The sequence below is a fragment of the Sapajus apella genome, unplaced genomic scaffold (assembly GCF_009761245.1).
Source record: "Sapajus apella isolate SASKATOON/1434 unplaced genomic scaffold, GSC_monkey_1.0 scaffold36, whole genome shotgun sequence".
In the NCBI taxonomy this organism is placed as follows: Eukaryota; Metazoa; Chordata; class Mammalia; order Primates; family Cebidae; genus Sapajus; species Sapajus apella.
In genome coordinates, this window is record NW_022436976.1 from 26643539 (window position 1) to 26669743 (window position 26205).

The window sequence follows — 26205 nt, forward strand, 5'->3', positions numbered from 1 at the left end:
CGCCCAGGCTGGAGTGCAATGGCGCGATCTCGGCTCACCGCAACCTCCGTCTCCTGGGTTCAGGCAATTCTCCTTCTCAGCCTCCTGAGTAGCTGGGATTACAGGCACGCGCCACCATGCCCAGCTGATTTTTTGTATTTTTAGTAGAGACGGGGTTTCACCATGTTGACCAGGATGGTCTCGATCTCTTGACCTCGTGATCCACCCGCCTCGGCCTCCCAAAGCGCATTTTTTTATGTTAATTTTTTTTCTAATCCTCCTTCCTCCTATCCCCAACCCTCAAGTAGGTCTCAGTGTCATTCCCCCTTTTGTGCACTTTTGAACAGGCAGTATTTTTGGTTTTCTGTTTCTGCTTTAGTTGGCTTAGGATAATGTTCTCCAGCTTTCTCCATCCATGCTACTATAAAGGACATGATCTTATTCTTTTTCATGGCTGCACAGTATTCCATGGTGTATATGTACCACATTTTCTTTATCCAATCTACCATTGGCGGACATTTACATTGATTCCATGTCTTTGCTATTGTGAATAGTGCTACAATAACATTTAAGAAAAAAATAATACCAATTCTTCATAAACTCTTCTGGAAAAATCAAAATGGAAGAAATACTTCCTAATTCATTCTATGAGGCCAGATTTACCCAGACGTCAGGTATTATGAGGATGGACACAAAAATTCTTCAAACTTTAGCTAATAAAATTCAGTAACATAAAAAAAGGATAATATGCCTTGACCAATAGGGTGTATCTCAGGAACACAAAGTTTAACACAGGGAAAAAAAATCATTAAATGTAATTTACCACATTAAGAATCTTTTTTAAAAATATGAATGATCACAACAGTTATAGGAAAAGCAACAAAATTACAACATCTACTATTCCTTTAAAAAAAAATTCTCAGTAAAGCAGGAATACAATGAAACTTCCTAAACCTGATAAAGCTTATCTCCAAATATATGTAATTCGAATCATGCATCATACTTAATGATAAAATGAATGCCTCTCCTGCAGATCAGGAAGAAGGCAAGATGTCAGCTCTCATCAGTTCTATGAAAAGCAATGATTCTGGCTAGTGGAATATAGTAAGAAAAATAAAAGGCAACCTCATTGGGAAGGGAAGTAAAACTATCTTTATTTACAGATGACAGGATCACCTAAATAGAAAATCTGAAGGCATCTACCAAAAAGCTCTTAGAACTAATAAGCACTTTAGCAAGATTTCAGGATACATGATCAATATACCAGTAACAAGAAAACAACTGGAAATTAAATTTTTAAAATATATAAAATATTAATATCATTTACAATATCATCAAAAAATAGGAAATACCTACAGGTAATCCAACAAAGATGTGTAAGATATATGGATTGAGAGCTATAAAACATTGCCTAGAGAAATAAAGAAGACTTAAATAAATGAACTGATACACTGTGTCCATGGGTCAGAAGACTTGGTATTTCAAATGTCAATTCTCCCCCAAATTAATGTATACATTAAATACAATTCCAATTAAAATCTAAATAGGCCTTTATTTTGAAATGGACAAAGTGATTATAAAATTCATATGGAAACAGAAAGAACCTAGAATAATCAAAACAAATTTTAAAAAGAACAAAATTAAAGGACTTACACTAGCTGATTTCAGTACTTATTACAAAGCTGTATTTATCAAGAATATGTGGTATTGCCATTAAAATAGACAAGAGATCAAATGAACAAAATAAAACACAAAACTGGGCCAGTGTATACATGGTAAATTGATTTTTGAACAAAGGTGCAAAGGCAATTCTACGAAGATAAGCTTTCCAGCAAATGGTGCTGGAACAACTGGATGGCCATATGCAAAAAAATTACCTTATAATGATCACAGGTTTAACATAAAACAAAAAATGACAAAACTTCTTTTTAAAAATAGGAGGAATATTTGAGACCTTAGGTTAAGCAAAGGTATCTTATATAAAACACAAAAAGCATGATCTATAAAAAATCAGATTGGTAACATTTATTTAACCAAAATTATAAATTAGACTTCATCAAAATTAAGAACTCTGCTTTCAAAAGGCACTGTTAAAACACAAGCCTCAAAATGAGAGAAATATTTGCAAATTACATGTGATAAAGAACTTTTAAGAATAAAGAATTCTCAAAGCTAAACAAAATGAAAATAAATGGCTCATTTTTTAAAGTGGACAAAAGATTTAATATATACTTTATCCCAGGGTGTATACAAAGAGGAATTAAAAAGGGCACAAGCAATCTTTGGGGTATTAGGTATGTTCTTTATCTTGATGGTGATGATGGTTTTCAGATACATGCATATTAACAAAACTTCTCCAACTGGACACTCAATATGAACAGTTACTGGATGTCAATTATTCCTCAATAAAGCTGCTACAAAATAGCCCACTCAAGAATGCCTACTATTGGCTACATTTCTTCTTACCCCTACATTCAATCAGTAATTAATTTCTAACCATTCTATTTTCCTAATCTCTCTCCATTGCCATAACTATTACCCTAATACATCCCTAACCTGTATTACTGCAATTATCTCTCTCCAGGCTTTACCAATCCAATCCATTCTTCAAATTGCAGCCAGAATTTTCGATAATGTACAAAGAAAATGACATAAGATTTCTGCAAAATGATATAAGATTTTGCCCTGGAGATATATTCCAAACTTCCTTCCCTAAGATGATTCACCAGACCCTTCCTGATCCAGCCTTCACCCTCCCCAGCCTCCTGTCAGGTGATTTTCCACTTCAGCCTTTCTTGCACAGCCATACTAATCAACCATGTGCCATGCTTCTGTAGTGCTGCACATGCTGTTCCCAGTTCATATAATTCCTCCCCTTTCTCCAGCCCACTCAGGCTTTGGGACTCAATTCCAGTATTCCCTTCTGGGAAGTCTTCCCCAAACCCCATATTGAGCCTTTTGTCCTTCTCTCAACTCCTGGGAGTCTTCTGCATACCTTTTCACTGCAATCATCTCACTATCATGTAATCTCCCTCATCAAAGTGGACTGAAGCAAACTAGATGAAGGCTTAAAAGCAGAGACCAAGTCTTACTCGTCTGCACTTTCCCAGAGACTACCACAGTTCCAGGCCCAAAGTATGTGGACAAGATGAGGGAATACATGAACTGATTTGGATGATCTCTTACACCACCTGGGTTGACTCCATGTCCCTCCATTATAAAAAGGTGGGTAGGTGAGAGGGTAAGTGATCTCTGTAGCACATTCTGGTAAAATAATCATTTCAAATCCCCTTGGGGGTGGGGGTAGAGGCTTCCACTCTGGCTGGCAGATTAAGGGCAAGATTCATTACCTCAAATTGTTTTAAAAACCAGCTGGTAATTGACTGTGATTTAAAATATTTAAATCAATAAATGAAAGGTTAGGTAAAGGAAACTAGTTAAAAAGTGAAAGGTTAGGGAAAGAGAACTAAATTCCAGGAAAAGCCAAGGCCCACAGCAAAAACTAACACAGACTGGAAGGCACAGTCCCCTCCCAGTAAACTTAATTTCATCCAGAAAGACAAGCTCTCCACCCTCCGGGGTCATGCCTTTCTTCCAGCACACATGTTTTGACTTCCAAATCCAGCCAGGCAGGCTCCCAACCTTCCTCCCCCTCAAAATTGATCTCCAGGCCCCGGCTCACCCCCTCTGATCTGTTCCCCCAATCATCCTTAATAACAGTGCTCTGGGCCTCCTACTAGGAGGTCCTCCAAGAGCCAGGCCAGTGGCTGTCAGGTCAAGAGCCAAGCGTGAGGGCCCCATTAACAGGAGACTCCCAGAAGACCAAGCGGCAGTCATCTGGCTGGAAAACCCAGCAAGCAAGTTAAAAAGAAAAAAAATCAGGATATACACGTGGTGGATCATAGAAAAAAAGAAGAAAAGCAAGCAAAAACTATACAAAGCAAAACTCCACTATTTAAATAACAGCCACAGAATAAGAGACTTTCCCTTCTTTCATTCTGATTTACAATTCAAAAGCATAAGAACTTCACCCCTCCTGGTCTCATACTTTTAAATGTAACCTAAGGATAACTGCTTTTCAGACTTTGATCATGTCATGCCTGACCCTTCAGGAAAGAAAGTTGTGTTAAGACACAGAAGTGCTTTAGTGGAAAACAGCCCATGATGAGGGAAATTCACCATTTTGCACTTTTTCAATCTTTAAATAAAAAGGAAACTGATAAAAATGGAAAGATACCCCTAGGCCTTTCCTACTGCGGATAACGGTAACAAAACAGCATTATCCGATCTAAACTCAGCTGTGCCTCAAACACTATCATAAGTGCTGGAAGCGTTAAAGGTACAAGCAACATTAGCCTAGAAATGCCTTCGGTAGCCAGACGTGAATTAAAAGGCTCCTCAGATGCCGGCGAAATGTCCTACACGAGTGAGGAAAGGAGAGAAAGAGAACTGAATATAGTTAAGTGGACACTGATCGGAGAGGAAGCAGCACGGGTTCCAGACACCTAACGGGCAGCCTTGGGGATGCAGTAAAGGCCAACCCTTTCCTTCCCTTCCCTTGAGTGGCCGGACGCCTCACCCAGGAGACGACTCAGGGAACTCAACAACGTCTCGGGAGCAACGGCCTGGCGGGTGAGAGACCTAGCGGCCGGAGGAGAAGGAAGGATAGGAGGAGGCAACGACTGTGGGAAAGGGGAGGGGAGGGCCAGGCCAGTGCGCTCCCGGGTTGGAGAAGCCTCTTCCTGGACTTGCGCGCGAAGAGCCTGCGCGCCAGCAAAAGCCCCCGGCGCCCACGTGGGACTGAGAGGAGGGTCACTTACAGTACTTGTCCAATCTGACACTACGTTTTAGCTAGAGGGCTTCTGCACGTAGCCGCGCCGAGCCCCGCGGCGTCTGGGCAGGGCGGTCCCGGGAGCGGCTGCAGCCCCGCCTCGAGCGCGGCCCCGCCCCCGCCGCGTCCTCTGTAAAGCTCGGCCTGATTGGCCCATTGAACCCGGCCCGGGATTGGCCGGCGCCTGCCCGCCCCGAGGCTGGTGCGTTCGCTGGCTCCTGGCCACCCGCGGGCGGCGCTGGGCAGGGCTGGGCAGGGCTGGGCAGGGCTGGGCGGGAGGAGCGCGGATCCAAGACTGGCTCTGCTACGTCTGCTCAGGCTGCGAGTTCCCGGCTCTGAGGACTCGCCTCGCAGAGCTCACCCAGGGGGACTCTCCACAGCCCCGGTTGGGTGTGTGTGTCAGACCGTTTACTGAACCTCAGGACTGTTGTAGGCGGGTGTAAGAAATTATAAGAATATTGCATAGTTAAAATTCTTGAACGCTTACCTTGTGCCTCGTTCCTTAATCTTTACAGAAATTTTCTAATCCCGTGGCCACACCCCGTACTTCAACGTATGACATTCTGTAATCTACAAAACAGATGGGTCCTTGCCTTTGAGAAATGTTACAATCTAGTGGGTACTGAACATCGACCTCATTTAATCCCCACATGCCTTCCCTTTCTAATAAGCTGCATGTTATGAATCCCTATTTTACAGAGGGCGGGGAATCCAAAATTTTTAACTTTTACTGGGACACACAGCTAGGAAGCAACCAAAGGGAGAATTCCAATCTGAGCTATTTTCATAAAAGGCAGGATCCCAGACTGAGGGAGCTTGAGATTTGGGAGACAGTTTAGCAGTCACTGAGACCAAACATTTTGTTTTCCTAGAAAAGGAAACGGAGGTCCAGGAAAGGGATGTGATTTTCCAAAGACACACCTGTGAAAGGTAATGATTTCATTCAACTGCTCCTAAGTGCCAGGTGCACTAAGATTGTCTACTATTTTCACAATAACCCCAAAAGTAAATAAGTGCTCTTATCTTGGTCTTACAGGTTAGGAGAACAGCCCGGTGAGGCTGAGACCACATAATTAGCCCCAGTCTTTGCACTGCCTCTCTACCAGGGGTCCTGATTTGGCTTATTTTCTTTATTCTGCACCATGATTGTTCACCTTTCATTTCCAGCAACATATTGGAAGACCTAGCTGTAGACTAGTTAAGATCTGTTACTTAGCAACTGTGTGAATCAAGTATTCAATAGGAATAATGTTAAAATCTAGGCATCTTACCTTTTCAGAGCATTGTGGAAAACAAATGTGGTAAGACGTATGAAAATGCTTTGTAAAGTGTTAGATGCTTAATACACAGAAGACATTGCTTCCGGGTCTGCTTCAATGTATCCCAAGAATGGAATAAGTGAAATATTCTGGTTTCATGCACTATGGCCAGGGGATCTCATCTTGGCTAGCCTTGAATAAATAGATTTGCTGCCTGGCCTCTACGGATGGCTCTTTCTCTAAGCTTTTGTGTATTTGATTGTTTATTTGCTCCAGCATCCGTGTTGAACCATGAAAGGACCTCAGGAATGAAAGCCACACACAGCAAAGCAACAAGGTAAAAGAGGCATGAGTTCCTAATGCAAGAGGCACTGAACAAATCAATACACACTGCCTTCCAGACCTCTGCATGAAAGAAAAAAAACTGCTGTCCTGTGTAAGACACTTTTGTGTTTTCTATTGTATGGGGTCAAACCTAATCATAACAGATATATTACACTTTACCTTATAGAATTCTTAAACAGCAACCTTCTACAGTGATGCAAAAACAGGCCCAAAGAGTAAAAATCAGTTCAAAGTTATCCAGCCAAGTAGCCAGGGTGAGATTCTGACCTGAGTTTGTCTGAAACCAATTTTCATTATCTTTTTCAATTATGATACACTGCCTGTTATGAACGATTGAATTCTTTTTTTTCCATTTACTTCCATTTGATTCATTCCAGGGAGTGACACATTTTTTCTGTAAAGGACAAATATTAAATATTTTTAGACTTGTGAGCAATACAGTATCTGTTGCAACTACTCAACTTTGTAATGTAAAAGCAGCCACAGACAATAGTAAATGAGTAGGTATGACTATGTTTCAATAAAACTTTACTTATAAAAGCAAGCAATGAACAGTGTAGCCCGTGAACCTTAGTCTATCAACTCCTAATGAAACTGGAAAAGTTCCCTTATCTCCCTCACTTGGCGTGCGCAATGGGGGTGTGACGCACTTATTCAGGGCCCGGCTGACTGCACAAACCTCTGGGAAAGCATACAGCCAGCTAGGCTGTGGAGTTCCAATCCCGCATTCACTCCATCTAGGGGTGAATGTTTACAGCTGAAGCCCCTGTGGGTATGTGTTATAGGGTGCTCTTTTAGTTTAGCTGTCTGTAGGTGGCTTGTGTTAGTCACCTCAAACCCCTGCCTTATCACAAGGACAGAGGGTTTTCTGTGTCCCGGGGTTCTTGCCTTGGTGTACCAGAAGAATCCGATCACACATGGACTTGGAGAATGATTGTAAGGTTTTATTGAGTGGAAGTAGCTCTCAGCAGAATGGGGGAGCCAAAAGGGAGATGGTTTTCCCCCTGGAATCGGGGGCTCAGCGGCCCCAGCTCTCCTCTCACTGCCACAGCCAAGCTCCATGTCGTTCTGCCAGTTGGTGGCCTGGATAGGGGCGTGGCAGGCCAGGGTGGTCTTGGAAAATGCAACATTTGCACAGGAAAACAAAAATGCCTGTCCTCACCTAGGTCCCTGACACAGGCCTTGGAGTGGAGCCCTAGCAGGGGACCACACCCTCCTCTACTCAGCACGTCCTGCTGCCTTCTGTATTATTTAGAGGGACAGTGCCCTCCCTTTCCCAGCACTTTCATTTCACTAATGTATTCTATTCTGATGTTCTATCACAAAAGTGCATAGGGGACATATTATGGAAGGTCCCCCATCTTCTGTGACATTATGAAATTGCAAGCATGCTCATACTGCTGTCCAACATAAGGGCAAATGACAGTGTAGTTCAGAAGATCCCTAAGCTGATGGTCATAAGCTCTGGGCCATTAGTTCATATCTACCATTGCTATGATTTGAGTGTGTCCCCCAAATAGCGTGTGTTGGAAACTTAATCCCCAATGCAACAGTGTTGGGAGGTGAGGCCTAATGAGAGATGATTCAGCCTTGTGGGCTTCACCCTCATGAATAGATTAATGGTGTTATCTCAAGAATGAGTTCATTATTAAAGGGCAAATTTGATATCCCAACCCCTCTTTCTCACCCTCTCATCTTCTGCCATGGGATGACACAGGAAGAAGACACTCTGCAGATGCCAGCAACTTGATATTGGACTTCCCAGCCTTCAGAACTGTGAGAAATAAATTTATTTATTTTCTTTATAAGTTACCCAGCCTCTGGTATTCTGTTATAGCAGCACAAAACAGACTAAGGCAGCCACTGAAACCAGTTCTATGTCCGGAACCACCCCCATTTGCCTCAGTTTCTCTCTATAATAGGAGCAAATAATCTGAATGTTATCTATACTTCCCCATGACTAAAGGGAGACTAAGAAGGGAAGATATATATAATCACACTTTGAAAAGATATAAATGTTATCCAACCATACATCCATTGTTTCACATCAGGCTGGGCTATGTAGCTTCCTCTGTACCCTTTAGTTTCCAGCCCTTATCTCAATCACAGACCATATATCAAATGCCTAGTAATTATTAGTGCATCTCTATGTCCCCTATTCTCCTCCCCAACAATACATAAAAGGTTATTGCATTGCATTGAATTATAAGACTTGATTACTGGAAAGTCTAGACATCCACTCAGGGTCATTGTGGGGCAGCACGGTGATTATGCAGTGTCATTTATCCACTCAGCACACTGGAGGTCACACCAATGAAGTAGCATGTCAGATGTAAGCAAGACAGAGCTGGGTTGTGAAACTCTGGAAACAGCTGAGCTGGAAGTTTGTGTAATTTCCTTCCTGCTCAGACATGGTTCCATATAGTAGATGGAGAGGAGACCTGATGCTTCTCTAGTAACCTGTTGAGGCCCTGTAATGCTCTAACTGCATTCTGTGAAAGCTTTTCCTGTATTTGTGACCTGCCCATGGCCAGAGAGAAGAGATATTTTCCCTGAGATTCTTAGAATCGTAGCACAGAAATAGATCTTATTATTCATTTATTTATTCCTACATTTATGTATTCATCTAACAAAGATTTCTGGAGTACTGTTCTAGGCATTAAAGAGATAGTGTTGAGATGAATCGATGTTTTCCTTGTCCTCGTGGAACTTACAGTCAAGAAAAGACATTAAAGAAATAAACATACAAATATATAGTTGATTCAAGTGCAAGTAGAAAGGAAAATAGAAAACTGTAAGAGAGGAAACCTGACTTTGATTGAGTTTTAATTTTGAGTGGTGATTTTGAGGAGGCGGATAGCATTATACACATTGTCTCTGGTCTCAACAACTCTTTGAAGTGCCTATTACCACAACCGTTGTACAAATAGGGACACTGAGGCTTATGGAAATTGGGTGACTGGGCTAGGGAAGCACTGCTAGTGAGTTTGGAGCAGGCTTTGCTCTCTCTGGCATTCCATGCTGCGTAACACAAACCCAGAAGGTGAGAATTTTCCCACTTCCCAGCTTTGCACATACCATGCCTACTTCCACCTAAAACGCCTCGACCTTCATTCTTATTGGATTCATATTCTGCCTTCAGCATCTAGTTGAGGATCTACTTCCTCTGCAAAGTTCCTCTTTCAATCTTAATAAATCTCTTTTCTTGTTGGATTCCTGCAACAATTGCCAAATATTACTCACATGGCATCAAACCTAGGATAGCTTGTCAAGTTAATTGTCTTTTTCACATGCTTGCCCTGATGCTCTTACTCAGAGGCCTGCAGGCAGTACAGTGCCATTAGAGCCAGACAGACTTGGGCCTTCTCCCAGTTCTACTGCTCGTTTGATGGATGAGCTGGAGAAAGTTTCTTAATCTCTCTGAACCTTAGATTCTTCTTGGAGAATGATAATATCTGACAAAATACCTTTAAGTATTTGTCACAGTACTGAACAGATAGATAGCGTTTGATACTTCTTCTTCTTCTAACCAATTCCATGTCCTAGATTGGAAGCCTCTGGAGGGCAACAACCTGGAATTCTACTTCGCAATCTCAGCAACTGGCACAGTGCCCTGTAAATAGCAGGTGATTAATACCTGGTATATAATTATAGTAATGACAGCCCTTACCTGCCTACTGGATCTCTCATTACTAACAAGGTTTGTTTTATCCTCTATTTCTTCCTTTCTTTTTTTCACAATTTAGATTCCTTTAAGCCTCTTTGGAACTTGACCCTCTGTTAGAAACAGGTGCTGTTGCATATACACTCTCTCTCTCTTCCAAATTCACCCTGTCATATCAAAGGGAAAACTGAAATGGTCCACTGTAAGACCTGGCTGATGATCACAAACAGGAAATCAGTGATCAGAGGGCCTACTGAGCTCCCCACCCGGACTGTCACCTAAAGCTACATTTTACATATACAAAATCCTTGTTTGTTCCACTTTTCTATCAAAGGACACTATTAGATCATGTCCAAAGATGGGAAAGTGTTTCAACTTCAACTTACTTCATTACGTGCCTGATACTTACTATTTTCCCTCCATTTTCCTGCCTGACTTCTTTTAACTCTTCACTCAACAAATATCTACTGACTACTGACCACTTGCCAAGTGCTAGGCCAGAGCTAGATGCTGTACTATGGACAGATGAAGTGCTATGGGCACCTCGAGGAGGAAGAAGAGGGTGAACAAAAGGGGAGAAAAGGCTGCAACAACATTCACTGAGCACTGTGCGCCCAGGTCTTCACATAGACTATGTCATTATTCTTTCCAACCACCCACATGAGTGAATAGGGGCTATTGCTGAAGAAACAGAGGCTCATAAAGGTTGAGCAACTTGCCCAAGGTCATCTATCACAAGACGCTACAAGTCAGAATGCTGAAGAGGGAGTTTCTGCTGAGAAGTTGAGGTAGGCAGCACATATTGGATATGAAGGTTGCGAAGGAATGTTAAGTGCTAACGATCCCTCTAGATCCAACCTGCAGCACCAGTTTTCTCTTCACATTTGAACCACTCATCCACTCCCAGTTCCAAGATCTCACTCTCCATCTAAACTAGTCCCACACCATCCATATGTTTCTCCACTAACACCACCCGATCACCACCCCACAATCTCTTAGTCATGAGTCATTTTTTAAAAACTGCAAACTATGTAATGAGCCATGGCAATATGCAACCGTAAACCTCAACGCGTGTTTTCCACAACAAGGCAACAGGTGGCAGAAGTGAGTCTGAGGCCTTAGGATGCTAAGGCAGGACTCTGGCTTGAGCTTTCCAAAAAGAGAGGTGAGAGAAGGTCTGCCTGAGGGAAGGCATGCTCAAGGCCTCAAGATGAGTTGAAGAAGGAGCCCACTGAAGGCTCTGCAGTGCCTGGACTTCAGGTAGAGGAACTATGCCATGAACGCCTCTGGAATCATGTCATTTTGGAACATTTATAGGACATCAGTTTTCAAACTAAGTTCTGTGGGAAAGTGCCTGCACAACACAACAAAGGAGAGGCTGAATGGACTTTGGGTCTTCCAAAATACCCTTCACACTCACCAAGTTGCTCTCTGCTCTAAGACACCAGGTGAGGGGGCCAATGGAGAGCGAAATCCATTCCCCACTCTGCTGGCCAATCCCTGTGCCTGTGAGACTGTCACACCAGAGAGGACAGCTTTTCCTAATTTGCACCAAGTACAGAATAGGATAGTATAGCTTTATCCTTCTTCCTGCCATCAGCCACAGACACATCGACACATGCACACAGACAGCCACACGAATATACCTACAGGCATACACACATACAACACAGGCGCATATATGTTTGCACAAACACACATGTAGACACAAACACAGCACACAGACACAGGCACGAACCCATACGTTTACTACACACACATAAACACACACAGACACAAATGCAAATTAAGCCACAATATAGCACATGGAGATATAGACACAGACACAAATACAGTCACATAGAGATATAGCCACACAAACACATAACAAAGGAGATATATGTTACATATATATAACACACATATATGTAAATATACACACAGTCCCATTCACTTATATACAACTTATATACCACATGTGTATAAACATACACAATCATACATAGACACACATACACATAGGCACACAGACCACATAGATACATATGTACACACATAAAAACATATGCACATATATAGATATATATACACACATATATCTTTAACTATTTTTGTCAATTTTATATGACAGATTCTTTAAAAAAGGATTTTGTCTGGCTTGTGTTCTGTTAAAAGAGAAAGAATTAATTTCTTATTTCAAGGATTCATGTTTTTTTCATTAATCAAATACTTGATGACAATATATAGAAATAAAATAACAAGAGTATCCTCAGACATAGTAGTTGCAGGTCTCTTCTTGATCTGAACATTATAATAGTTTTATTTTTTATTTATATCATGATTTAAAAATTTATGATTTTTAACAATGCTGCATAATATATGAAGCCAGGACTCCTGTTTTATTAGTCACACACTCAGGTAATTACACTTATTGCTTTCTACCCCATCTCCTTCACCTCCAAAATACCTCTGAAGATTTGGAGAATGATGTGTTAACTTAAGAAAGAGTGCATTATCAAGAAGTATACCAGACAGGACTTTCTGAGTTGCAAGAAATAAAAGTATAATTCAAATTTGCTTAAACAAATACATAAACCAAAAGGCTTTGATTTATATAATTGGGCATTTCAAAGGGAAGTGAAATTCAGGAAAGGCTGAATCCAAGGATTCCAATTATGTCTTCAAGGATTATTTATTCTCCATTTTCCAGCTCTTAATTTCTGTGTTGACTTCATACTCAAGTAGGTTATTTCGGTGATAGCAAAGATGGCAAGCAATTGCTTTACCATCACAATGTCCTTCTAAATCTTGGTAGGAGAAGGGTGGTGATACCTCTACACTCATATTTCTTGCAAGAGTACAGAGCAAGTCTTCAATTGGTCTAGTTTGGATCAATTGCCCACCCCTAGGGATGGGTTGGAAAGAGATTAGCCTTATCTTAACCAGAAGGACTAAATGGTGAGGGGAGATAATTCCCTAAAAGGATACTAGGCAAAAAAGGAAACACATTTCTTCCTCTCCTACTCCCAACAAACTTAGTACTACACTTATGGGCCATCTATAAGTTAGGCTCTATGCTAGGAGCTAAGGGCACAAGAAAAAAATATTCACACTCATTCACTATAGGAGCCCACAGTCTAGTGATGCAAACTGTACAAGACAGAAACAACTACAAAATAAAAAAGTTTGATAAGATAAACTTCATCAAAGACACTGATAATGAAATAAATAGGTAAGCCAGAGTGGGAAGAAATATTCACAAAACATATATCTGCCAATGATGTTAATCCAAAACATATAAAGAATGTCTATTATTCAGTAATAAAATGGCAAACATCTAATTATGAAAATGGGCAAAAAGTTTAAACAAACACTTCACAAAAGAAAATAGATGAATGACCAATAAACCCATGAAAAAGTTTTCAATATCATTAGTTATCAGAGAAATGCAAATAAAAACCATAATGAGATATCACTACATAATGTCTAGAATGGCTAAAATTAAAGAGACTGACAACAACAAATACAGGAAAAAATGTGGAACAACTGGAGTTCTCATACATTGCTGGTGGGTCTTACATTTAAATCTTTAATTCATTCGAGTTTATTTTTATATATGGTATAAGACAAGGATCTACTTTCATTCTTCTACATGTGGATATACAGTTTACTCAAAATCATTTATTGAAGAGGATGTTCTTTCCCAAATGAATGTTCTTGGTGCCTTTGTTGAAAATCAGTTGGCTGTACGTACATGAATTTATTTCTGGGTTATTTGTTCTGCTCCATTGGTCTATGTGTCAGTTTTTATACCAATGCAATGTTGTCTTGATCACTACATCTTTGCAGGATATTTTGAAGTCAGATAGTGTGGTGCCTTCAGCTTTGTTCTTTCTGTTCAGTATTACTTTGGCTATTCAGTCTTTTGTGGTTTCATATGAATTTTAGGATTGCTTTTTCTATTTCTGTGAAGAATGTCATTGGTCTTTTGATAAGAATTGCATTGAATCTGTAGATTACATTAAGTAGTATGTCCATTTTAGCAGTATTCTTTAAATCCATGAACATGGAATACCTTTTCGTTTTTCGTATGCCTTTAAATTGTTTAATCAGTGTTTCATAATTTTTATTGTAAAAGACTTTCACATCCTTGGTTAATATTATCTTTAAGTATTTCACCTCCTTGGTTAAATTTATACCTAAGTATTTTATTTCTTTGTAGCTGTTGTAAATGAGGTCACTTTCTCAATTTCTTTTTTCAGGCAGTTTATCATTGGCGTTTAGAAATGCTACTGATTTTTGTACATTGATTTTGTATCCTGCCACTTTACTGAATTCGTTTATCAGTTCTAAGAGTATTTTGGTGAAGTATTAAGGTTTTTCTGTATATAAGATCATGTTATGTGCAAACAAGAACAATTTGACTTTCTCTTTCTAATTTAGATGTCCTTTATCTCTCTTGCCTAATGGCTCTGACTAGTACTTCAAGCACTATGTTAAATAGGAGTGGTGAAGGTCGGCATCCTTGTCACAGTTCTTAATGTTAGGGGTGTGTGTGTGTGTGTGTGTGTGTGTGTGTGTTTTGTTTAATACAACCTTTTTCCGTGTTGAAATATGTTCCTTCTTCACCTATTAATAGGTGAAAGTTTTTATCATAAAGAGATGTTGAATTTTACCAAATGCTTTTTCTTCATCTATTGAGATGGTTATATGATTTTTGTACTTTATTCTCTTGATGTCATATATCACATTTATTGATTGGTGTCTGTTGAAAACTCCTTGCATCTCTGAGATAAATTTCATTTGATCATGGTTTGTAATCTTTTTGATATGCTGTTAGATTCAGTTTGTGAGTATTTTGTTGAGAATTTTTGCATCTATATTCATCAGGAATATTGGCCTGTAAGTTTTTTGTTGTGTCTTCGTCTACTTGGAATCAGGCTGGCTTTTCAGAATGACGCCTTTTAAAGAAGGTGTTAGTCCTTTAAAAGTTTGGGGTCAGGTGCAGTGGCTCGCATTTGTAATCCCAGTGCCTTGGGAAGCTGAGGCAGTAGGATCGCTTGAGGCTAGGAGTTCAAGACCAGCCTAAGCCACTTAGTGAGAGGCTACCTATACAAAATTTTTTTTTTTAATTTTTAGCTTTACGTGGTGGCATGCACCTGTTGGGAGCCCAGTAGTTTGAGGTTACAGTGAACTATGATTTCGCCACTGACTCTAGCCTAAGCAATCTAAAAAAAAAAAGTTAAGGAGATTTCAGCAGTAAAGCTATCTAGTCCTCGGTTTTTCTTGGTTTTAGGTGTTTTATTACTGATTCAATCTTGTTACTCAGTACTGGTCTGTTTATAAGATCTTATAAAGATCTTTGTTTATACAAAAATCAACTCAAGATGGATTAAATACTTTGATGTAAGACACAAAACTATAAAATTACTGGAGAAAACCTAGGAAAAACTCTTCTGGACATTGGTCAAACAAAGAATTTATGACTAAGACGTCTTTTCCTGTTTCTTCTTCTTCTAGAACTCCCCATATTTGAATATTTGTTTTTTATTTCTTCTTGGTTCACTCTTTGTAGGTTATATGTGTCCTGGAATTTTATCCGCTAGGTTTTCAAATTTGTTGGCATATAGTTGGTCATAACAGCCTCTAATGGTACATTGTATTTCTATGGTATCAGCTATATTGTCTCCCTTTTTATTTGTAATTTGATTATTTGGATCCTTTGTCTTTTGTTCTTAATTTAGATAATAGTTTGTCAATCTTGTTTATATTTTCAAAAACTGACTTTTCATTTTGTTGGTCATTTATATTTTTTGGTCTCTTTTATTTAATTCTTCTCCAATCTTTATTATTTATTTTCTTTTACTAATTTTATTTTTGCTTTGTTCTTGCTTTTCTAGTTCCTTGAAGTGCACATTATGTTGTTTGTTTGAAATTTCTACTTTTTTTCCTGTAGGAATTTGTTGCTGTAAAATTCCCTCTTACTACTGCTTTTGTTGTAGTCCATAGACTTTAGTATGTTGTGGTTGTATTTTCACTAGTTTTAAGACATTTCTTTTTTTTTTTTTTTTTTTTTTGAGAGACAGAGTTTTGCTCTGTCACCAGGCACCAGGCTGGAGTGCAGTGGCGTGATCTCGGCTCACTGCAACCTCCACCTCCCGGGTTCAAGCAATTCTCCTGCCTCAGCCTCCCAGGTAGCTGGGACTACAGGTGCACGCCACCACGCCCAGCTAATTTTTTTTGTATTTTTAGTAGAGATGGGGTTTCACCATGTTGGCCAGGATGATCTCCATCTCTTGACCTTGTCATCCGCCCGCCTTGGCCTCCCAAAGTGCTGGGATTACAGGCTTGAGTCAATGCTCACATCCGTTTTAAAACATTTCTTAATTTACTTCTTAATTTCTTCATAGGCTTATTAGTAGTTCAAAAGAATATTTTTAATTTTTTTATATTTGTACAGTTTCCAAAGTTTTATTATTATTGATGTCTAGTTTTATTTTATTATAGTTTTATTTCACTAATGCTATTTGGTTTTTAAAAATTTGTTGAACCAAAAAGAGTCTGAATAGCCAGAGAAATCCTAAGCAAAAAGAACAAAGCTGGAGGCATTACATTATCTGACTTTAAATTGTATTACAAAGCTATGATAATCAAAACAGAATAGTACTAGTATAAAAATGGATACATTGATCAGTGAGATAGAACAGAGAACCTAGAAGTAAAGTTATATATTTACAGCCAACTAATCTTTGACAAAGAATACTGAGAAAAGCCTATACTAGGGAAAGGATACCCTTTTCAATAAATGGTGCTGGTGAAATTGGATTGCTATACTCAGAAGAATGAAACTGAACCCCAACTCTCAGTTTATACAAAAATCAACTCAAGATGGATTAAATACTTTGATGTAAGACACAAAACTATAATATTACTGGAGAAAACCTAGGAAAAACTCTTCCGGACATTGGTCAAACAAAGAATTTATGACTAAGACCTCTTTTCCCATTTCTTCTTCTTCTTCTAGAACTCCCCATATTTGAATATTTGTTTACTTAATGATATTCCATATGTTATATAGGTATTCTTCATTTTTTTTGTTTTTTTGTTTTTTCTTTTTGTCTGACTAGGTTATTTTAAAAGACCTGTCTTTGGATTCAGAAATTCTTCTTGATCTAATCTGTTGTTGAAGCTCTCAATTATATTTTTTATTTTATTCGTTTAATTCTTCAGTTTGAAGATTTCTGTTTGGTTCCTTTTTATACTTGTCTCTGTTAGATTTCTCATTTAGTTCATACTTTTTTAAATTATTGCTTTGTATTGTCTATTTGTGTTCTCTTGTATCTCACTGAATTTCTTTAAGATCATTATTTTCCATTTCTTTTCAGGAATTGCATAGATTTTTCTTTCTTTGGGTCTGTTCCTGGGGAATTATTGTGCTCCTTTGGAAGTGTCATGTTTTCTTGTTTGTCTATGTTTCTTATATTCATGTATCATTATCTATACATCTGATGTAACAGTTGCTTCTTCCAATTTTATGGAGTAGCTTTTATAGGGGATGATTTTTTTTCCTGTAAATGTATCTATAGTGTCACTTGAGTAGGATACTTTGGCTTTGGATCTGGGTGGGTGCAGTATAGTCTTTGAATGCTTTTTTTTCAGCTGTAATAAATGTCAGTGGAGTCTATAAGCTCCTCAGTTGCTTAGGCTGTGATTGTTTGTGAAGGCTATGAAGCATTTTTGCTGGGAATAGGGATACTAGGCAGTCTGGGCCTTGGGTTTCTGGGGGGCACACATGGGTATGTGGTCTCCCTGCCCCTGGAGGGGGCAGGTTCACAGGTGGTGGCATTAGGTCCCAGGTAGGCTGGTCTTTAAGTCCTGGACAATGCAGTGGGCCCTGGCCAGTCTGGTCTTTGGATCTCTGGATGGCACATACAGACATGCAGCAGCCCTGCCACTGTAGGGAGCAGTGTCACTGTCAGTGGAGAGATATCTCTCAGATTCTGGGGAGTGTGTACTTCAGGTCCCTATATACTAGGGGCAGTCCCCCTAATATGCTGAACTGATTTTGCACTGGGGTATAGGGTGCTGCCTGGAGTCAGGTGCCAGGGTCACATCTGCATTGCTGGTACCAGCTGGTGCCATGATGCTGCATCCTTCTGGGTATCTCTCTGTGGGGGGGGGATGTCAAGGTGTCCCCAGGGATGTGGAAATGCAGAGCTATTGAGCCCCAGGGCAGGCTTTAGTCTGGTGTTGGCTTTGCTCTCCAAGTGATGCCATGCTGCAGCAGCCTGGGCCCCAGAGGTTGGGGGCGCAGTGTTGATTTCTTGGTTTGGGACTGCAGTCGTGTGGACTTCAGGCATCTTCCTATACTGGGCTCATGACCTGTAAGGGCTGAGAGACTCTTCCTTACTCAGAATTGCAGGCATCTGTGGTGGAATGTGGACGCTAGGGATCTCTTGCTTACCACTTCTGGCTATGAGGAGTCCCTCTTGCCTCAGAGCTGCTTCTGACTAGCTACTTCACTTCCCTCTCTATGCTGCTATCTCAAGTTTCTATGCCTCAGAGGGTCTTTCTCAATTCCTTGATGAATTCCAGTGTTCTCCCTTCAATGTTCTATTTGATGTCTGGTTATCTATTTGTTGTTTTGTCCTTTTTTTATGGACAAAGCCAGGGCTTGGTGCCTCTGTACAACCATCTTAATGTTATTCTTTGCACGAGTCTATGTGATTGCATTTATGTGAAGTTTTAATCCAATCTAAACTAATTTAAACTAATTTAAATTTATAATTTATATGAAGTCTAATCCAATCTAATTTATAGTGGAAAAATGTCATTTCGGAAATGCGTTGAGAGAGTAGCAGAAGAGGTTAGGGGGAGCCAAATTGTGAAGGAACATAAGAAAACTTTCTGGAGTATTGAAAATGTATACAACGTTGATGGGTTTGTGGGTTACATGAGCATATTCATTTGTAACTGTTATTTCATTATATACAAATTTTACATCAAATGAATAATTTACTTGGGGGTAGAGAGTGAGGGGATGTATAGAAGAATTAGTAATGACAGGAAGTTTATGGTTGAAGTTGTATGATGGGAATGCAGAGGTTCATTAAACTGTTTTGTTTACTTTGCATATGTTTGAAATTTTTCAATAAGAAAAAGTTTTTTAAAAAGATTTTGAAACAAATTAAAATCTCACAATGTGGTGATTTTTATGAGAGTAATAGGAATTAAGTGCTGTGGAACCACAAGACCTGGAGCAATTACTTGCCTGGGGAGATGAAGAACGGGAAGGGCTCTTAAAAAAACACACACATCTCAGCAGAGGTGACATTTGATTTGGAATTTAAAGGCCAAGAAAAACCATAGCAGTGGAAATGCCTAGAATAGATAGTGAGTGATTAGAGAACATTGTGGAGCTTCTAGATAGAGTACACATAATTGCCAATACTTTGTAGTCTTCTGGAATAATCCTTTTTTCATAGAAACAGTAAAGCAGAATGAACAGGACAGAGAGACCTGTGTCAGCCTATTCTACTCAAAATGTCCTTGGATAATTTAACTTGCAACAGTTCTTTGCACTTTAGTTTTCTTATCTGTGAAGTGAGGGGATTCAACAACGTTATACCTTCAAACATTTGAAAATTTTCTGAAGTCATAAGCTAGTATGGCAAAGCAAGATATAGAATACAAGGTCTGAAAACATCTAATTCCCAGAACTTTCCTATAGCCATATTTCATGTATTCTGAGATACACATTCCCCCCCCCCCTTTTTTTTTCTCTCTCTCTCTCTCTTTTATTTGTGAGATGGAGTTTCTCTCTGGAGTACAATGGTGTAATCTTGGCTCACTGCAACTTCTGCCTGCCAGGTTCAAGTGATTCTCCTGCCTCAGCCTCCTGAGTAGCTGGAATTACAGGCATGCAGTACCATACACAGATAATTTTGTATTTTTAGTAGAGATGGAGTTTCACCATTTTGGTCAGGGTAGTCTCGAACTCTCAACCTCAGGTGAGCTGCCCGCTCCAGCCTTCCAAAGTGCTGGATTACAGGCATAAGCCACAAGCCAGGCCTGAGATACACATTCTTACTTAACTTTTAACATCATTGAAATCAGGGCATACCTTATGATCGATGATGTCAAATTTCCAATGCTATAGTGTCATTGCCTGCCTGCAAGTACTTGGTTATAATTCTTGTACAGAATGACTACATTATGGCATCCATTGATGTTTTAATCAACAAACTACCTATAGACCTATGGAGGAACAAATGCTAGTTACAGTTGCTGCCTGGAAAACTTCCACTGGTATCTTACAGTAAAATCAAAAAAGATAGCATCAGCGTCAAATTTTGCAAATTGGAGTGGCTTGACAGAACATTCCCAAGAATGTTCTGTCAATGTAACCCTCTTTAAAGAAATTCTGCATTCTTCAGTGATCTTGATGGCTCAGTTGACAGTATTGTGAGGAGAAACACATCAATAACTGAGTTAAAAAGAGCTTCAGAAGAGGTGAACCATTCAAAATGTGAAGTCTTAATGCATTTTGCTTATATTTTCCTTTTTACATATACAAAGGGGCAATATGTGATAAGAGCATATGTCTGAATAAGTATAAAAGAGATTTTCATTTTAAAAGTTATGCCTACAGTCTAAAAACTATTTTCTCAGTATTAATACAAAAGGGAAACGCAAAGTAATAAAGTATCATGTCATAGTTTAACTGACAATGTTTTTTCTTTCTAAGAATATATGTAAAATGATAGTTTATCTGGTGGAGTCTTAACTTTGTGAAACCTGGTGCTTCCCCTAGCACTTTCTTCCTGTTTCTCTACACTTTTTTGAGACTATAGATTGTCATTTCTGCAAGCTTTCCATGCATAGGAACTACACCAAAGGCTTTACAAACATACTCTCCACCAATCTACTGAGAACCTTATGGGGAAATAACCATTATTATACCCACTTAATGTTGAGGAGGCTGAGGGGTCTTATAGTTACATGCCTTGTGACACATTCCTTTCTGAAATTAGTGGAGAACCACAAAATGAACCTTCCCTGGCCCAGATAAACTTTCTAGAATCCATCAGCTCCTATAATTTGGGGAGGCACAGCAGAAGGCACAGAGGTTTAAAACAGTCCCCACGTATACCTTAAGAAAGGCTGGCAGTTTGCAGTGGCATAACAATCATAAGCTTTGGAATTAGAATCAGGTTTCAATATCAATTCTACTACTTACTAGTTCTATAATTTTAAGCAAACTATTTAAATTTCCCAAGTTTCAGTTTCTTCCTCTATCAAACAGGTTTAAGAGTTGTGTGAGAGTTCAATAATTCAATCATTCATGTATTCAACAAGTGTTTACAGAGTGCTGAACTCCTATTAGGCATGTATGTCATGTGAATGAATATGAAAGCCCCTAGCAGAGCACCAGGTATGCAGCAGGCACTTGGAAGATTTGTTATTTTGTTTTTATTTGTCTGGACCTATTTCCCCTTCATATCAGGCTGTCATTTATATTTTGGTGTGTCCCCTCCACCCATAGTCTACAGGACTGCTGTAATTAGATGCCCAGTCTCCTCCTAGCCTGAAGGTGAGCATGTGAACCAAGCCAAGCTGTGGATACCCATCTCCGGAATTTGAATCTTCAGCCCAATGACAAAGCAGCTGATGATGGTAGGAGTTCCTGCCTTCTACCACTGCCAAAACCCTTCCACCTCAGAAGGAAGCTGTCTTGTTTCCTATTCCTTTCCAAGCCTGATTCTCCAGTGTTGCTATTGTTTTTGTCAGTTTTGCAATGATGTTATCATTCCAAAAATTCCCTTTTGCTTAAGTTAGCCAGAAGCCATTTTTGTCACATGCAACCAAAGAAATCAGATGCCCAGTTAAAAAGAAAAGTTAACTCCTCTTTCCCAAACATCTGTTGTATAGCTAGGAGAAAAGAAGTACAAAAAAAGGATGATTAATGGTACAAGCATTCAGAAATACTCACTTTGGCAGCATACATGCTAAATTCAGAATAGTTCATGTCAGATATTCTAAATAAAAATTCCACTGACTTACTCTGGTTGGGGGCTTACTATGGGAGAGGCATGGCACACATGGCCACATATAAAGCTCACTGGAACCTGTGTAGTAGGTAACATCATCACCCCTGTTTCTTAGATGAAGATATTAAATCTCAGAGACATTAAGTAACTTGCTTACAGGACCAACTATAGAATTTGTGGGGCCTATTGCAAAATAAAAATGCAGAGCCTCGTGTTGGCTAACTATTAAGAATTTCAAGACAGTGATAACAGAGTACTAAACCAAATTCAGAATTCTCCTGAGCTTGCACATCTACCCCGACCCCCAACCACATGTGACGGCACAGGTCACAAACTCACAAAGTTGGGTTTGCTAACTTAAGTTAGCAAGTGGAGAAGCTGAGACTTAAGCACAGGTCTGTTGGTCTTGGAAGTCCAGGATCTCAGTTAGTAAGTGTGCCTATAATGGGAATGTCCTAAATCAGGCTGAAACTGATAATCATTCTAGATCATTCAGATTATCTAGGCATTGCCCTCCATCTCCTATCCATGGAGCAGCTGGGGAATCAGATAAAAGGTTGATGAGGAGGACTTCAGGAACTCACAGGGAAAAGTACTTAATCTGGGCCAGTAGAGACAAGCCTTACTCTTCTGAGCCTTCCTTTTGTGTTATTTAGGCTCCACCCTTTGAAAGGGCCCTAGACCAATTATGGCAAATTTAGAGGAGCCTGAGCAGGATGCTGAAGGCATTTCATACAAGTGTTTACAGAACTGAGAGTGGTTAGCCGGGAGACCAGAAGAATCACGGCCGTCATCAAATGTCTTCTTCCCTGGGGCGTTAGAAGGTTTTTGACGGTTAGAAGCACTGTGGCAGGGATCTATCTTGCTCATCATGATACTCCAAGTGTCTGGCATAGTGCCTCGGATGACACAGTTAATGCTCAAGAAGTAGGAAATGAAGGAATTAATTAAACAGCCTGCTAAATGTTAAGTGGGAAAGGGACTAGATGTGTTTTGTTTCCTCCCTGTCAAGGAGGAAATCAGTTTTAAAGTAGGAGGTAGATTTCGATGTTTGAATATAAGAAAGTTCTATAGCCCCAAGATGGATCAAGCCACTGGTAGGTCCTTTTCATAAGAAGGTCTCGAATGTGGAGATAGTGACAAGAATACATGGCAAATAGGTTTCTACTCTCATGGCAGTTCTAACTGATTGAAAGTGGCTACCTTTCTTTTGGGAAGAAATTGTGCTGTGATCAATTACTGGTGCTTGCCATGAGCACATGAATACCATTTTGATGTCTTTCTTTTTTTTCTCTTTGAGATGGGTCTCACTCTGTCACCCAGGCTGGAGTATAGTGGTGCAATCTTGGCTCACTGCAACCTCCCCCTCCTGGGTTCAAGCACTTCTCCCACCTCAGCCGCCTGAGTAACTGGGATTACAGGTGTGCACCACCACGTCTGGCTAATTTTTGTATTTTTAATAAAGACGGGGTTTCACCATGTTGGTCAGGCTGGTCCCGAACTCCCGACCTCGTGATCCGCCTGCCTCGGCCTCCCAAAGTGCTGGGATTACAGGCATGAGCCACCATGACTGGCCCATTTTGATGCCTTTCTTAAACCTCAGTATTTGTGACTCTGAATCTGCACATTTTATCCAACCCAGAAATGATGGGTAAGGTTAACTTTAGTGCTCCAGTGTAAGGCAAATTAATTGAAACTGAGTTTACCAAAGCTCATCTCTGTGTGGCTAGACCAATGCCTAACTTTCTTGGTTCAGAGGCATTTTCCTACCCTAATTAGAAAATTATTTGAAACACATTGTTGTTCAATTCTAGTTAAATATAAAGTTATGGAGGTTTTGAGGATTTTTGTTTTTTAGTTTTGAGCTTGGCTACTATAAATATAATATCCAGCCCCACTGGGCAATTTTGGATGTCACATTCACTATGCTTACAGATGTCTGTGGGGGTAGAACTCTGAATAAATCTGTCTAAATAGTAATAAAGAATTACATTACTTCATAGCAATGTTAACCTTTGGAGGCAAAAGTCCAGACACGTTGAGGAATGGAAAATGAGGACATGGGGGGTACAATTCCATTAGCTGTCATCAGAAGAAAAGGCCAAAAGGGGATTAAAATCTATAGCACATTCAAAGAGGGCAGAGAATAAACTGGTCCAACTTTGAAGAGGAAAGATTGAATATTTGCCATTGTTTCCTGTTTCCTCCACAAAGGGGTTTATTAATTTACACTTAAGGCTATGCCTACCTCAGTTAATTGAGTTTTAAAAATGAATAATGGACTCACTCGTTTAAAACTAAAGAAGAGACAATCACTCATACAGTATTTATTGTAGGCTGTATTTTATATCTTTATTCTAATCAGGAATTTTTAAACCTGGGGATCCAGGGATGCCATTTTTTAAATATAATTCAGAGGGTCACTAAAATTTTATTCAAAATGTAATGTGTGCTGTGAATGTGTGTGTGTGTGTGTTTGTGTGTGTGTGTGTGAGAGAGAGAGAGAGAGAGAGAGAAATGGTCCACAACTAGCTTTATACTCCTGAAAAAATTAAGAAATCCTAAATCAATTTCCTCATTTTATCTTGATTCAGATATTCATTGAATGCTGAGCTATGTGTAAATACTAATCTAAATATTTTAACTAAAGATTTCTTCATTTAACCCTTCTGTGAAGTACCATATTTTCTGCACTTGGAAACAGAAACTCAGAGTTTAAATAACAGTAATTGCTACCATTTATTGAATACTTCTAATGTACTGATTGTTTTTATATCTAATTTAATCTTACAACAATTCTATGAAGTACATGTTATTTCTTTCCCATTTACCAATGATGAACTAAATGGTCAAAAAAGTTTAGTTACTTCAGGTTACTTAACTGAGGCTCTTTGGCTAGGTATCTGACACATGGATTTGAGCTCAGGTATAATACCAAATCCCAAACTTTAGTCATTACACAATGCTATCTTTTCTTAATAGCCTGCAGCATTTGCACATAGGTATGCTTCATCCTAAATAGCAGGATATTATTTAATAGGCGTTCCAATAGCATTCACTGCCTAAGTGACCGTTCTTACTACCTGAATTAGTCACACTGACTTCCCTTCCTTTCCATCCATACACATTTCAGAAAAGGCAATATATTTCATCAAATTGAAGTAACATAAAAATATCTTATAGCTTTCCTTCTCCAGAAGCTTTTCCCAGGCCAGCAAAAGTTGTGTCTACAAATGTTTGCTTGTATGGTTCCTGTGAGACTCTCTCACAGGCCAAGTAATCTGCGCCCTTATTGGGACTCAGGTGAGTTTGTTGCTGGGATGAAGATGAGTCTTCCAGGTGGAGATAAAGAAAGGCAACAACTAGAGACTGATAGTGTCAGCAGAGGGGATTCTCCCCTTTCTATATATTTTTTATCTTTCAAGGCTCCACATAAAACTTCCTTCTCCAAGAAACCTCCTGGACATTTGATCTCTTGAGCACTTGCAGTTAGTACTACCTTAGAGTTGAAGAGTTACCAGCAGGAAGAAGAGGTATGAACTATTTAATCTAATAATCTTTCATTCAATCACCCAAGTTTTCATTTCTACTCTGTAAAGTGTTAGAGGCTTCTGAGTGAAGTAGGTCTGATACTTCCTTACAGCAGTTAGAGGGGCCTGGTGTGAAAAAATGATTACAACAACTGTCTGAAGGGCTGTAATAGTGGCATTTTGCAAGTAATGTAGGAGCACAGAGGAGATAACAACAAAGTCTCCTGGGGGTGTTCGGGAAGACTTCACAGAAAAGTAATATTTAAGTGTGGTTCTCAACAAAGAGTAGCAGTTTTCTGAGAGAGAGAGGAAAATGGTGATAAAGGCATTCCAGAAAGGGGCTGGAATAGATGTTAAACTGTTACGATGTATTTGGGAAGAGTGAGATTTTCAGTATGACTAGTCTAGAAGGAAATTGTATTGAGGAATGAAGCTGAGTTTGGGGTTTGTATTAGTCTGTTTTTATGTTACTGTAAAGGAATACCTGAGACTGGGTAATTTATAAAGAAGAGAGGTTTAATTGGCTCATGGTTCTGCAGGCTGTACAAGCATGCCACCAACATTTGCT

At 39.5% G+C, this 26205-nt stretch overlaps 1 protein-coding gene and 2 long non-coding RNA genes across 15 annotated transcripts in view; 2 read left to right on the top strand and 1 right to left on the bottom strand.

Annotated features, from left to right (window-relative positions):
* The window catches only part of FGGY (FGGY carbohydrate kinase domain containing), a 429508-nt gene extending 424553 nt beyond the window's left edge, over positions 1-4955 (bottom strand). For 5 of the 12 annotated variants that reach the window (XM_032297119.1, XM_032297117.1, XM_032297120.1 and 2 more), the window contains exon 1: positions 4800-4914. The gene's annotated coding sequence lies outside the window, so the exon portion shown is untranslated. Of the gene's footprint in view, positions 1-4558; positions 4751-4799 lie in introns of those variants that run through there. The other 7 variants (XM_032297123.1, XM_032297121.1, XM_032297122.1 and 4 more) reach the window with 5 other exon arrangements.
* LOC116564112 lies at positions 4162-11798 on the top strand. 2 transcript variants are annotated; one of them, XR_004274728.1, is made up of 4 exons: positions 4162-4611; positions 5683-5815; positions 6346-6505; positions 8132-11798. It is a non-coding gene; the product is annotated as an uncharacterized LOC116564112 (long non-coding RNA). The 2 variants fall into 2 exon arrangements; XR_004274729.1 differs by lacking the exon at positions 5683-5815.
* Positions 11799-23625: 11827 nt separating this feature from the next.
* LOC116563714 lies at positions 23626-25945 on the top strand. Its single transcript, XR_004274535.1, has 2 exons — positions 23626-23758; positions 25533-25945. It is a non-coding gene; the product is annotated as an uncharacterized LOC116563714 (long non-coding RNA).
* Positions 25946-26205: the final 260 nt, after the last annotated feature.